This window comes from Petaurus breviceps, unplaced genomic scaffold (assembly GCF_028583685.1).
Source record: "Petaurus breviceps papuanus isolate PSGF00001 unplaced genomic scaffold, PetGlider_PUasm1.0 138, whole genome shotgun sequence".
NCBI classification, from domain to species: domain Eukaryota; kingdom Metazoa; phylum Chordata; class Mammalia; order Diprotodontia; family Petauridae; genus Petaurus; species Petaurus breviceps.
In genome coordinates this window covers 12,850,601-12,866,737 of record NW_027185694.1, presented here as the reverse complement: position 1 = coordinate 12,866,737, position 16,137 = coordinate 12,850,601, and positions in this window count along the sequence as shown.

Sequence of the window (16,137 nt, the reverse complement as noted above, 5' to 3'; positions counted from 1 at the left end):
TTTTAAATGAAATAATTGTCCCCCTTCTTTCTCTCCCTTCTTCCTTTTCTTAAGTTTTCTTAGGCTGGAAAACACATGTCACCTTGACCTTTTGTTGGCTCTGCCCCTCTAAAATTGAAGCATTATTTTAAAGTTGTTTGGAAGGGGAGGGAATGTTGAGAGCATTCAGCCAGGTTGCCCCTAATTTGCTATCTTGGAGAAGGTCTCCAATGATCTCTTAATTGCCAAATCCATACCCTTTTATTAACCTTCATTCTTCTTTGCCTTTCTACAGTATTTGACACTTTTCGCTGCCACCTCCTCCTAAACAAACTTTCATCCCTGGGTTTTCATGACACTGGTCTTTTCTGGTTTCCTTTCTACCTGGAGCCACTCTTTGATTTCCTTTGCTATATTTTCATCAGAGTTCTACCCACTTTGTGTAGACATACTGTAGAGCTGTCTTAAGATTTGTTCTCACCCAATGAAGTCATCAGAACTAAGTGAGATAGAGTGGTTTCAGCCCCTATCACTACCCATCACCCCAGTTCCTTATACCTTCCCCTCAGATTACTTTGGATCTCCTTTGTGTATATTTTATAGTTATTTGATTGTGTATGTTTTGTTCCCTGCCCCCCCTCCAGTAAGAATGTAAATTCCTTGAGGGATTATTTTATCTTTGGATCTCCAGTATCTATCACTTCCTGTAATAATGGTGCACATTTAACAAATACTTGTAGATTGAATGAATTGCTTTAATAACTGAACAGACATGCTTTTATGCATAATATAGTTTTCTTTGCCTCTATTAAGAATGTCCATTTTTAGTCTTGCCTTAAATGAAATGATTACAACTGAAATCATGACTGCCCAAACTATAATCATGAGAGAAGTGTAGAACAGTGGAAAAGTCCTTGATCTTTGGAATCAAAGGTGATAGATTCAGATCTCAATCTCTGTCACTTACCATCTGTGTAACCATGTCAATTAACAAATCACTTAATCTTTCTGTTCCTTGGTTTCCTCATCTGTAAAATGAATGGGTTTGACTAGATGGTGTTTAAAGTCTCTTCCAGTTTTAAATCTATGATCCTGCTTTTTCAGGATTATCTAAAACATAATATATTTATTCTAGGCCTTTATTTTTACTCTGTATGTGTCCTTGTGTTTCAGGTTTACTTTATTTAGGAAATTATTGAGTTCTGTTTTCCAATGGATTCTTCCATTCTCTCTTATTTTGGGGGTAAATCTAGTCTATAAATATCAATGCTTATCAATTGTTAAGTTTCTATTTCCTTCCATTAGACACAATAAGATTGCTTTTAAAAGACTTCTGGGAGCCAAGATGGTGGAGTAAACAGTAAATTGCCATAACTCTCCCATATTCACCTCCAAATGACCATAAAGTAGTGCCCTAAAACAAATCCTAGAACAGCAAAACCAGCAAAAAGGCAGGGGTGTGTAAAACAATCTTTTAGCCCAAGAAATTTGGAAGATCGGCAGCATGAAAGGTGTGTCTCATTTGAGTAAAAGGAGAATTCAGTCCAGGACAGGAAGCATCCCAGCAAACCAGCAGGAGATCCTGAGCCCCAGTGCAGTGAAGCAGGCAAACGCCAATGCTAGGACCCTCGCCCACCTACCCCCCACCCTGCCATCCTTCAGCATAGCCAGGGAAATGGGCAGATTCCAGCTCTGAGAACCAGTACTTCAGCATAGTGCTGGGCAAACAAGCAACCTCCAGTGGCCAGACCTTCACCATGTGCTTCACTGTAGCCTGGGGAAATGTAGAAACACCCCCAAAGGCCTCAGCACAAGCCAGAAACCAGCACTAGGACCCTGGCTCAGCACCAGGTAAGATGCTAGACCCCTACAGCCTCTAACAGCACTAGCCGCCTCCCACCCCACCCTTTCAGTGTAATGCCAGACATGAGGGTCCCCTGTGGGCCTCAGGGAAACATCAATGAAGCGCTAGGTAAACAACCAGTGCTTATAGTCCCTGGCATGAGAAGCCTGAGACAGTGCCCCTTCCACCACCGGAGCAGAGCGCAAATTTAAAAGAAAGGAAAAAGGCAAAAAAAGGTTGCTTTTAAAAAAGTCAACATTTTCCAGTTTGCTTTGTTTGCAACAATCTTATCTTATTTCTTCACCCACAATACCCATTCACTAATTAGATTGAGCCTGTCTGTCTCTCTCTGTCTCTTCATCTCTCTTTCCTTCCCTCCCTGCCTTTTTCTCTCTCTCCTAACATTCTCTTGCTTTTTCTAGATTAGATCTCTCTTTCTCTTTCTCAGTTTCTTATTATCACCATCATTCCCAGAAATAGCAGTTCAATGCTTCTCTTTCCTTACTCTTTTTCCTTTTCAACATATTCTCTGCCTTCATAGACATTGCTCATACATTTTGTCTTTTTGTTCCTTTAATGACCCTCTATAGCACTAATACAATATTCCTAGTGCCCACAATCACTATAAATATACCTGCATGGTGCTCAGTTGCAAAATGTAACAGACTCTCCATATAGGAGACAGAAGCAAAACATTTGTTCAGACACCAGAAAACCAAACCCCAACATCAGGAAACTGAATCCATCATAGTAACATAGAAGTTAATGCACCACAACATAGCAGAGAGCCACACCATCCTTTAGCCTTCCCACAAATGAATATTTCACCAATATTTAATCACAAATCTGTCTCCCTCGGAGACAAACTCTCCTCCCAAATGTCTAGCAGGCTCTGACTTCCAGCTTCCTGTGGGCTCTGCTCTACCCTTCAGCAAGCTCCTCCCATCACAGGCTCCATGTGATTCCATGTAGCCTATTAGGGAGCAGATTTTATTTTCAAAGCAGGGAAGGTCTTCAAATTCCCTTAAGCTTATTAAGGGTCAGGGAAGATCTTCAAATTCCCATTCCCATTACACTATCATACAAAATGAGAGTTGTAAATGATAATAGCTTTGACTTATCCCTTACCTAGTCCATATAAGAATATATGCTTGGATCTCCCCACCCCCTTTTTCCTTACTTCTATTTTTTTTTAAAAGATGTTCGTCTGTGGAGCTTCATTCCCAGAAATATTAATTTATGGAGGATGGTGTGGGGTGGTAGAAAGAGTACTGTGTACCTAGGCCAAATCCTGGTTGCTCCAGCTGTTTACCACCTACAAGGCCCAAATGCAAAGTGGGAGGAGTTGGACAAGACAAATTCAAATTATGTCCTCCTCCAAGGCAATGATACTACTACCTTTTCCCCTTTTCCACTCCTTCCTAAGATAATTTTTGTTTTTCCTTCTTGGCTTTGCCTATAATATCTTCTCTTTTTTCTCTTAATGATAGCCAGGCAAGGTGAGACTTCTAAATGGAGATAACCTCAACTTCAGGATCATAGATCTTTGATAGGGTCTTAGAGATCACCTACTCAAACCCCTTTATTTTATAGATGATGAAGCTGTGGCTCAGGGATGCTATATGATTTGTCTAAGGTCATACAAGTAATCGATGTCAGAGGTGAGATTGGAACCCGGGTCCTTTGACTGCAGAGGCAGCATACTTTCTGTGTTGTACTGTGCTGTCCAGCCCAGATAAGAATGCACCTCAAATTCCCTCACCTCTTTCCATCTCTTTTTTTTGTTTGTTTAAATGACCTTTCTCTTGGTGCCCCTTTACAGGAAATAATAATTTGAATTTTTTTTAACTTCTCTCCTCTAGAATAATTTTATTTGATCCCCCTTCATGGGCTTTGTTCATGAGGTTCTCTCTCAATGACCATCAGATAAGTTGAAACTTCTAAAAGATACCAACTTCGTCTTCTCCTTGTAGAATGTGAACTTGTTTTATTACTTAGTCTTTTAGTGCCCTTATGTATTTATTTGACTATCTTGGTGATCTTTTGTTAGATAATTTTGAATATCAAATAAACCGGATCACTTTTGGTTTTTAATAACACCATACAGGATTACAGATTTAGAGCTTGAAGGGACCTTTAAAGTTATTTGTCGAATTCTCTCATTTTACATACGAGAAAACTGAGGCCCCAAGGGCTTACATGACTAACAGTGTCACATAGCTAGTGAGGCAGGGATGGAATCCAGATCCTCTGGATACCAAGTTCCATGCTTCACCCATTATATTATGTTGCCATCTGCCATATCTATATCTATACTTATATCTCTCTGTCTCGCTATTTACCTATCTATCCATTCGTCCATCTATATCTGTCTGTCTATCATCTATCTATCTATCTATCTATCTATCTATCTATCTATCTATCTATCTATCTATCTGTCTGTCTGTCTGTCTGTCTGTCTGTCTGTCTGTCTCTCTATCTATCTATATTTATATATAAACTTTGGGAGGCTGGGTGAAGGAAAAAACATGATTTCATTGGTTTAGGGAACTTTTTGATGAGCAACTCTCTTCACCAATTCTGGTAGGCACCTGTCTTTTTATATTTTACTTATTTTTTATTTATAGTCTTAGTTATTTTATATTATTTATATATTATATGTATATATATAATATATAATTTATAGTCTTAGTTATTTGGGGGCCCTAAGAGACTAAATGACTTGTCTAGGTTGACGCAGCCAGTTTATTGCACTTTAAAGTTACTGTCTCATGGGATTATTTTTAACTATTTTATAATAACTATTATTCTGTTATTTTAACTATTTTCATTGATGCTTAAGTTAGCTTTTAAGGTATTATTTGGTTTGCACCAACCTATTTGCTTTTCGTAATATCATATTTTAGCATTTTCTTTAATTTCTTACAGCCAGCAATCAACCTTGCATAACTAGGACTGAATTTTGTTGATATGGTAAAGGCCTCCTTTTGGTTATAGTTGATATTTTTTGTTTAGAATTCAAGTTTTAAAGTTTGGTGTCTATATTTCTGAGTTAGTTGAACATGCAGTTTCTATCTCATGATATTTTGCCACGTAACTAAACACTGAAGAATGGAAGGGCTTATAGGCGATCTTCACGTATCTGCAGCAAAACATGATCCAGAACAAGGACAGCACCATGCCGTCAAGATAAGAACTCTGATAAAAGTAATAACAGATCAATCTCTCCTCCTCTTCCCTCTCTTTCCTTCTCCTCTCCTTCTCTCTTTCCTTTCTCTTCTCTCCTCTTCCCTTCCTTCTCCCCTCCTCTCTCCCTGTCTCCCTTCTTCCTCTTTCTCTCTTTTTTAATTTGGAAAGGAATTGGGGAAAGCAGAGGGAAGTTAGGGATAGATTTGTAAAAAGAAAGAAAAAAGTTATCAAAGCATTTTTTTATGCACAGAATCGAACAGAGGGAAGGTTAGGAAGAAACAGAAAAGCAGAACAGTTTTAAAAGTTGTAGTTGAATTTATTATATACTTAGAAGGAAGAGCAAGCTGTTTGTAATAGTCTCACAGTTTCATGTACAATCTTTTTCTATTCTATTTTATATGTAGAAATGCTCACTTTTTGGTTAAGTTTAGAATTAATATAAACTTTTAAAAAAGACATGATAAATTTCTTGAGGTTTTTTATGTGATGTTTTCAGTTCTCACAAATGTCCACTGCCTTCTGACTCTTCTTGAAGAAAGTAGGTGCGCTGGAAAATCACTTAGGCAGCTAGGTGGCGCAGTGAATAGAGAGAGCATTGGACCTCAAGTCAGAAAGTCCCAAGTTCAAATTTGATCTCAGACACTTACTAGCTGTGTGACCTTTGGCAAGTCACTTAATGTCTGTTTGCCTTCTTTTCTTCATCTGTAAAATGGGAATAATAATAGCACTTACTTCCCAGGGTTTTTGTGAGGATCAAATGAGATAATATCTGTAGCACTTAACAGTGAATAAAAGCTTGTTCTTCATAAGACTTCTTTGACTTGATGTGCTTCCAGAATGGTGTAGTAGATAGGGTGCCAGATCTGGAGTCAGGAAGATCTGAGTTCAAATGTGATCTCAAACACTTACTAGCTGTGTTATCCTGGGCAAGTCACCTAACCCCTGTTTGTCCTCATTTTCTTCATCTGTAAAATGGTGTTATTGTGAGGATCAAGTGAGATCCTTGTAAAGTGCTTAGCACAGTACCTGGCATATAGTAAGCACTATAGAGATATTAGCTATTATTGTTATTATTACTTTACTTTGTCTTCCCCACCACTAACTTCGCTTTGAAGTCACTGAGTAGAAGAGCACATGTCATCTTGATTGATGAATTTGACAAATCCTTGTCAAATTTTTCATAGAATGTCTCTACCTCTTTTTTTACCCTGAAGATGTCATTGCATAGGTTCCAGTTTTATTCATCAGATGCTAGAAGTTCTGAAGTTCCCAAAACTTTATCCAGTGAAAATATATTCAGTCTATTCTTAGGAACTAGTTTGATGCTATCATTGAGGAAAGCCTGAGGGGTGTAATGTAAACGTTTTGTTGGCTGGGAAACTTGTCTGTTTCTTTCTCTCCTTCAATGAAAAGCTTCTTGGAGGAAATAGTACTTTATCAATCAGTCAATAAGCATTTATTAAACACAGGTCATTTACAGACATTGTGCTGAGTGATGGGAATACCAACAAATGCAAAAGACCATGCATGAGCTCAAGGAGTTAACAGGATAATGTGAGAAATAACATATAAGCAACTATGCACAAATGAGTTATATATCAGATAAATTGGACATTTAGATTGTTGAGATTCCCTCAATAGAGGGAAGACACTTGAATTAGAAAGGGTGGAGAAAGGCTTACTATAGAAAGTGAGACTTAAGCTGGGACTTAAAGGAATCCAGGGAAACCAGGAGGCAGAAATGAGGAGGGAGAGCACTGTAGGCATGGGAGACAGGCAATGAAAATAGCAGAGCCTGGAAATAGAGTGTCTTGTTCAAGAAATAGCAAAGATGCAGGTGTCACTGGGTCAAAGATACTACCAGGTACTAGGGTATACAATGGCTGGTAAAGGGGGTGCTAGGGCTTTGAATGCCAAACAGAGAATTTAACACTTGATCCTTGAGGTAATAGGTAGGCAATTACCTCAAGGTAATTTTGCAGGGGTCAGGTAAGACATGGTCAGATCTATGCTTTAGAAATGTCATTTTGATGGCATCTTAAAGGAAGAGAGGAAGCCTATAGGATGTCTCTATCCTTAACTGCTGGAGACCCATCCTTCTTCTTCCCTTTATTATGTGAATTCCATGTGTGCAGCCCAGGGTCCAGGGCTCTGAGTCCCAGCTGAGTCCAGGACTCAGGACAGGTTTTATTATCTTCATCCCTCATACAGCAGTAACTCATTGTGTTCAGGGAGATTCTAGTCTATGTGTGTTGTGAGATATCAGCATAGATGATCACTGGGGAAAGAAGTAGGAGCCTCTGTAGGTGTGGAGTTCCTGACAGGCCAGTTGTCTGTGATGAGGCTCAGCTGATGTATGTGTCTGAAGTATTGATAAATAAGACCAATGTCATAATCAGTCCCCATGCAAACACAGAATTTTTTGAGGATCAAATGAAATAATATTTGTAAAATACTTAATGTAGTTCCTGGTTCATAGAAGATGCTTAAAAAAATGCTTGAGGCAGCTAGGTGGCACAGTGGATAGAGTGCTAGGCCTGGAGTCAGGAAGATCTGAGTTCAAGTCTAGCCTTAGATACTTGCTTGGTAATTCATTTAAACTTTGACTGCTTTAGTTTCTTCAACTGTAAAATGGAGCTAATAATAGCAACTACTTCAAGGGTTGTGAGGGTTAAATGAGGTAATAGTTGTAAAAATCTTAGCAATTTCTAGCAAATAGTAGGTGTTTAATAAATGCTTATTCCCTTCACTCCCACTCTTATTCTCCCCACACCCTTTTCTTGGTATGGTGGGGTAACAAAACAGAGGAACCAAATCACAATGGCTCTCGTTATTCACGTCAGTCTTTCTCCCCAGTGAGGTCATAATCTTTTTGAGGGTGGATGGAGATTGTATTTTGTATAACCAGAAGGTGCTTAGTAAATACATGGTGGTTGATTGATAAAGATGATTCCAGGTTTCTTGGTTACTAAAAAAAAATAATAGAAAGTCAACATGACCTTGGTGCCTTCGGGAGCTATTTCAGTTTCTGCTAAAGAAAATGTTTTGACAGAGAAGAATCCTATCTCTTTCTTAAGAATGAAAATAATTTGAACAGGAAAAAATCCATCTTATCACTTCTTAATAAAAAAGTAGACATCAACCTTATCATATATTACATATAATCTATGTGTACATATACCTATATACATGTGCATACTTTTCCTTTTTTTTTAAACCAAAAGTTTAATTCTTCATCTCCTTAGACAAAGTATTCTCTCCAATGGTACTATTCACAACCTGTCCATGCCTTTTGATTCTGTGTGACTTGCCTAATGTCCTATAGTAAATCCTCTACAAGAAATCAACCAAATGTGCTGGTAGCTTTCTTCTAGGTCTCTTGACATTATGTGGGCACCCAAAACACTGGGGACTAAATGTATTTTGAGAAGGGTCTGATTTCTACATTTTATAGCAAAACCTTCTGATGTGTGTGAGCTCTTACTTCATTACATTTTACATATTAAAGTAGTCATGCTGTCAGTATATCACATATTCACTTCTATATTGCTGATTTCTACTGAAGGAAGTCATACAATTCTGCTAACTTGCTCCATTATAAATTTATGTTACTAATCTCAACTGGGCTCTCATTGATATAGTTATACCTTTTATTCTTCTCTGGCTGACTCTCTATTCTTACTTCCCCAGTCATTGATCCAAACATTCTCATCTATTCTCAAAGTATTTGAAGTATTCTACCTTTCAGAAGACTACCATGTCTCCTACTTTTCTGAAAAAAGAGACCATCTCTATTGATCTTTCTATTTTCCCTCCCAACTTTATACCTCAAAACGTCTCATTCTCATGCTCAGTCTCTCTTCCTTTGCTCCAGTATCTGAAGAATACATGACCATTTCCTCTTGCCAAAACCAGCACCTCTACTTGTGTTCTTGATTTCATTCCTTTTTTGCTTTCTCCAGCAGCTTACTGTATCAATAGTAGTAATAATGATAATAGCTTATATTCATATAGCTCTTCAAGGTTTGTAAAATACTTTAAAAATATTTCATTTTCATAGTAACCTGTGCTATAGATGAGGAAATTGAGACAGACAGCTTTCAAGAGACTTGCTCAAGGGCACATAGCTAGTCTCTGAGGCCTGATTTGTCTAGGTCATCTGGACTCCAAGTTGGTGCTCTTATCTGTTGTACCACTTAGCTGCCTCTAATTGATCATGTCTTTCTCTAATCTTTACTCTCTTTTAATCCTTGGGTTCCTTCCAAACTGATTATAACATGATGAAGTTTCCTCTCTGGAATTATATCTCTAGCAGTCTCATCCTTATTTTAACTCTTTGCAATCTGGTTTCTCATCCCATCAACTTAACTGAAGTTTCTCTATCCAATGTGCCACCTGACTACCAGTACTTATCTTTCCTGATGTCTCTGAAGTTCTGAACACTTTTTTTTTTAAAGCAATCGGGGTTAAGTAACTTGCTCAAGGTTACACAGTCAGTTATTTCTGGGTGTGGTGCTAAGTATCTCAGCCAGGATTTGATCCCCAGGTCATCCTGGGGCTGGTGCTCTTACTTGCTGTGCCACCTGGCCACCCCTAGTTCTGAACACTCTTAACTATCCTCTCCTCCTGGATACTCTCTCCTTCTTCAGCTTTCATAACAGTGATCTCTCCTGGATATTTCCTTACTTTCCTGACTCTGACTTGTCATCCCACTTGCCTTCTCTGCCTCTAGGGATTATCAGTCATGTGGAACACTTGTCCTACCTTATAACCATGTGTAGTGCCAATGCAATATTCACAGCACCAACAATGACTATGAATTTGCTGGCATAATTCTCAATAGCAAAATATAATAGACTCTCCATATAGAAGACAGAAGCAAAACATTTATTCACACACCAGAGAGACAAATCCCAACACCAGGAAACTGAATCCATCATAGGAACAAAGAAGCTAACACACCATAGCACAGCAGGGAGCCATACCATCCTTTAGCCTTCCGACAAACACTCACAAGTCTAGCTGTCTCCTTGGGTGTGTCCTCTCCTCCTTCCAGCTCTAACTGCTCTGACTCCCAACTTCTTGTGGACTCTGCTCCACTGTTCAGCAAACTCCTCCCACCACAGACTCCATGTGATTCTATTTAACCTATTAGGGGGAAAGGAAGATCTTCAAATTCCCTTAGGCCTATTAAGGGACAGGGAAGATCTTTTAATTCCCATTACCATTACACCATGGTTGTACTCCAAGGCTTCATCCCGGACTTTCTTCTCTTCTGTCTCTACACTCTCCCTCTTGGTGATCTAAACAATTTCCATAGTTCAATTATCGTCAAAACCTAGAAATATCTTCTATGTATCCAATACTTATTTCTTGAGCACCACTTTGTCAACTTCCTGCTGGGTATCTTTGTTTTCCTGGAGGGTTTTAGTTACCTCCAAATGACTCAAAACTTTCATTCCCTTCCCACTACCAAACCCATATCTTCTAACTCCCTATTTTTTTTTTGTTAAAATTCACAGATTTACAAATTTACAAATTCAGATTCATTCTTACTTCTTCACTTTTCCTTGCCCTCTAGAGGCAATAAGTTGCCAAATCTCATCAAGTACATGTTGTTAGAGCACCTCTCACATCCAACCATCACATGCTATTGTTCTAGGACAGCATCTCAGCACCTCCTTGCAATAGCCATGATTGCAATAGCCTTCTAATTAGTCTTCAGTCCTCTATAAATCTATTGAAATAATCATTATAAAACTATGTTCCATCTCATCTACTTGTTTATTCCCTATACATGTTGCAGGCTTTTCTCCCAAGCCTAGAATAATTTTCCATTTTATTTCTGCCTCTCAGAATTCCTAGCTCCTTTCAAGGCTTAGTTCAGGTATGACCTCCTACATGATGATTTTTCAGATCCTCTTAGTTGTTTGTGCTCCTCCACAATGATTTCTCATTTAGTTTATATATTTTATAATATATTTATTTGAGGATGTGCTGTATCTGCTCAGTAGAATGGAACCTTCCTGAAGACAAGAATTGTTTTGCATGTGTCTTTGTATTTCCAGTGTTTGACATAGGACCTTGTACATTTAGTAGGCTCTTCATAATGGATTATTGAACTGAGTTAAAGAAACACCTCAGTAATTAGTACGATGTAACAGCACCCTGAGTTCAGTGAGTAGTTGGTGTGTATCAATAGGTTCTAATTAATAAAAAGATCATTCATAGTAAGTGATCAGTCTAAGGGTAAGAAAGGGATTGTTACTGAAAACCTCCTACAAAATTCTAATATGGACATTGTCAGTGATTAAAAAAAGAATAAAGGGCATGATATATAATCCACTGATTTTCACTATAATCACATGAATCAACATGAATTAATTATATCTGAAAATGGATGCCATGTTTAAGTCCTTAGACAATCAGTTCACTAAGCTTATTTTTGAATGCACAGCCAACAACGCCTATGTTGCAAAAAGTATCAGCATGATTTGTGGCAACTTTTGATTTACTAATGAAACTGCATAAAACATTTTAAAAAGCAATTACAATTACCATTTGACGTTGATGTAAAGAAATCTCATCAGCATTGTCCCTTATGTGTCAACTGTCACATTTTTCTAAAAATTTTGAGGAGAAAAATAGGCATGCTCCACTATTTGCTAGTCTTGATTAGGGTTAATTCGATGTGTGTCTGCAAATAATAGTGTTTAATGCAATCTCTCTAATTACAGATAAAATGCATTTTCAGTCATGCTCATCACTGACAGCATTTTGGGATAAGTTAAACTGACAGCTGCTTTCTAAAGGAGAGGGAAAAAAACTACATTTTTTTCTGTTGAAGTTTGGAACAATATGAAACTTGCCATTTTGTTCTAGGTGAAGAATTTTAAATGTTCACATTGCTTCTCACAGAATAATTCATAAAGCCATAGAATTATAAGGAAAGTGCTTTGCAGATCTTAAAGCACTATAGATACGTGTAGTACTATTCACAGTTTCTATGGCAGTCTGTTGGGATGGACAGTAGTGGACTAATCTAGACAAAGTGGAGATTCTTCTTTTAAAGTAAGAACTTCCCAGAAAAGAAAGTGAAGCTAGGAAGAAGGGACATTTAAAGTTGAATTGACATGAAAATGAATAAAATTGCTACAGAATTCATGGAGGAGAAAATTCACAGAAGAAAGAGGTGGGCCCCAGTGTTTAATGTTGTTCACTCATGTTCCGATTCTTTGTGAATGCATCTGGGGTTTTCTTGGCAAGGATAATGCAGTGGTTTACCATTTCATTCTCTAGCTCATTTTACAGATGAGGATTAAATGAATTGCCCAAGGTCACACAGTTAGGAAGCATCTGAAGTTGGATTTCAATTCAGGAAGATGAGTCTTCCTGACTTCAGGCTTGGCACTCAATCCACTGGGTCACCTAGCTGCCCAACTGATTTTTAGAAACAATTATTTACCAAGGTGGTATAGTAAGAACAGTTGGCATAAACCATTTCCCTGGCCTGCCTCCCACCTCCAGTCAGAGACACACCTTCTCACAAATACATAGAAAGTCTTGGGAAAAATGGGCTCAAGCTTTATGCACATGTGGCAAAGGAGTAAATTTCTAGCTCCCAAATGCCAGAAATCCTTTTCTCCTTTTTATGGGGTCTTTTTGAAGGTGTAACTTTCTACTGGGATCCTCATAGAATCTTAAAACTGCCTTCCTTCAGTGTGTCTAGCTTGTCCTATTCTGTGGACATTGCTAGTATGCCTATGCCTCTCTCTGTTCACCCTCAAATTATTCCCTCTAAGGGAATTGATTGAAACTGTCCTATTCAAAACTAGCTTGCTCCTTTCTGGGCATGGCTAACACCTCCACCAATCCCAATACCCTTCCTGTGTAACATCATTTCATTTCATCCCAAGGATAGGACTATTTTTCTCCTTCCAAAATGATTTTTGCACATAGTTTAACGCCTTTGATCATTTGATTAAATGGACCTGTTTTCATTAGATAAAGGTATCAGGATATAGATTATCTTGCTATGATAAGTGGAAGTGGGGTAATTGATTTAATAGACTCCCAACCCTACATATATGAAGCACTTTATAAAAGTGTTATATAAATGTTACTTAATATTATTATCATAAGCCCAGACTTTCTCTCACTTTGTTCTCATAAGATCTCAGATAGTGTGTGTGTGCATGCACAAACATGTACGTGCACACACCAAAATGGAAGAGAAGTTTGTGTGTATGTGAGTAAAAACTTAATGTAAGAATTTTTTCTTTGTTAAAATGCTGTTGGTTTTTTTTGTTTTGTTTTGTTTTTGATCATTGGTAACTTTCCCCCCCAGAATTTATTTATTTGTTTTTAGTTTTCAACATTCATTTCCATAAGATCTTGAGTCATGAATTTTCTCCCCACCTCTCCCCTACCCCCCACCCCAAGATGGCAAGCATACTGAATACTCCTTCCCCTAGTTTTCCCTCTCTAATGTCCACCCCTCCTCCCCTACCTTCCTTTCCCCTTACTTTCTTGTAGGGCAAGATGGATTTCTATACCCCATTGCCTGTATATCTTATTTCCTGGTTGCATGTAAAAACAATTTTTTAACATTTGTTTTTAAAACTTTGAGTTCCAGATACTCTCTCTTCTTCCCTCCTCACCCATCACCACCGGGAAGACAAGCAATTCAGTATAGGTTATACATGTGTAGTTATGCAAAACATTTCCATAGTAGTCATATTGTAAAAGACTAGCTATATGTCCTTCCATTCTATCCCACCCCCCATTTATTCTGTTTTCTCCTTTGACCCTGTCCCTTTTCAAAAGTGTTTGCTTCTAACTACCCTCTCCCCCAATCTGCCCTCCCTTTCATCATTCCCCCTCTTATCCCTTTCCCCCTACTTTCCTGTAGGGTAAGATACTCAATGGAGTGTGTTATCCCTCCTTAAGCCAAGTCCAATGAGAGTAAGGTGACTCATTCCCTTTCACCTCCCTGCTCTTCCATTTCATTGTAACAGCTTTCTCTTGACTCCTTTATGTGAGATAATTTACCTTATTCTATCTCTCCCTTTCTCTTTTCCCCAGTATATTCCTCTCTCACCTCTTAATTTTATTTTTTAGATATCATTCCTTCATATTCAACTTAGCCTGTGCCCTCTATGTATACAAATACACACATACACTCACCTACACATACATATGTATGTGTGTGTGTGTGTGTGTGTGTGTGTGTGTGTGTGTGTGTGTATAATGTATATTCCCTTCAACTGTCCTAATACTGGGAAAAGTCTCATGAGTTACAAATATCATCTTCCCATGTAGGAATATAAACAGTTCACCTTTAATAAGTTCTTTATGATTTCTTTTTCTTGTTTACCTTTTCATGCTTCTCTTGATTCTTGTATTTGAAAGTCAAATTTTCTGTTCAATTCTGGTCTTTTCTTTAAGAATGTTTGAAAGTCCTCTATTTCATTGAATATCCATATTTTCCCCTGAAGTATTTTATTCAGTTTTGATGGGTAGGTGATTCTTGGCTTTAATCCTAGCTCCTTTGGCCTCCAGAATATCATATTCTAGGCCCTTCAATCCCTAAATGTAGAATCTGCTAGATCTTCTGTTATCCTGATTGTGTTTCTACAGTATTCAAATTGTTTCTTCCTGACTGCTTGTAATATTTTCTCCTTGACCTGGGAACTCTGGAATTTGGCTACAATATTCCTAGGAGTTTTCTTTTTGGGATCTTGTTCAAGAGATGATTCGTGAATTCTTTCAATTTCTATTTTACCTTCTGGTTCTAGAATATGTGGGCAGTTTTCCTTAAGAATTTCTTGAAGGGTGATTTCTAGGTTTTTTTTTTATCATTGGCCTTCAGTTAGTCCATTAATTTTTAAATTATCTCTCCTGGATCTATTTTCAAGGTCAGTGGTTTTTCCAATGAGATATTTCGCATTGCCTTCTATTTTTTCATCCTTTTGTATTTGTTTTATAGTATTTTGATTTCTCGTAAAGTCATTAGCTTCCATTTGCTCCAGTGTAATTTTGAAGGAATGATTTTCTTCAGTGAGCTTTTGAACTTTCTTTTCTATCTATCCAGTTTAACTTTTTAAGGCATTCTTCTCCTCATTGGCTTTTTGGACATCTTTTGCCATTTGAGTTAGTCTATTTTTTAAGGTGTTATTTTCTTTAGTATTTTTTTTTTTGGTTTCCTTTAGCAAGCTATTGACTTGTTTTTCATGATTTTCTTGCATCATTCTCATTTCTCTTCCCAATTTTTCCTCTACTTCTCTTACTTTATTTTCAAAATTCTTCTTGAGATCCTCCATGGTCTACAACCAGTTCATATTTTTCTTTGAGGGATACAGGAGTTTTGACTTTGTTGTCTTCTTCTGGTTCTATGTGTTGATCCTCTTTGTCATCAAAGAATGATTCTATAGTCTGATTTCTCTTCCTCTGTTTGCTCATCTTGCCAGCCAATTATTTGACTTTTGAGCTCTTTGCCACAGTAGAACTCCGCTTCCAGAGTGGAGAGTGCTATGTCCCAAATTTCTGGAGTTTTGTGCAGCTGTTGTCAGGAAAGACTTCCTAATCTTTAGAAAGCTGGACCTTAGTGTGGTCCTGAAGTAAGTGAAGGATTCCAAGAGGTAGAAAAGAGAAGGGAGAACTTTCAAGTACAGGGTTGATAGTCCATGCAAAGGCACAGACCTGGGGGATGGAAGCTGTGTAGGCCAGTTTAGCTGTAACACAGTGAATAAGGATAAGTAACATGAAATAAGTACAGAGGGTAGATTGGAGCCAGATCTGAAGATCTTAAATGCCAGACAAAGGCATTTATGTTTTTTGTTTAGAGATAGCCCCTGAAGTTCCTTGAGAAGCCTCCTTAGTTGCTTGCTTAGTTCACTTACTTTCCTATCTTATTTTGTTGCTCTGTTTTCATAAGCTGCTGAGGAAGTTTTACATTGCATTTCAGCTCTATATTATCCAAACAATTCTTTCCAGAAGATGGAACCAGGGGTGGCTAGGTGGTGCAGTGAATAGAGCACTGGCCCTGAAGTCAGGAGGACCTGAATTCAAATCTGACCTCAGACACTTAACACAAAACTAGCCATGTGACCTTGGGTAAGTCGCTT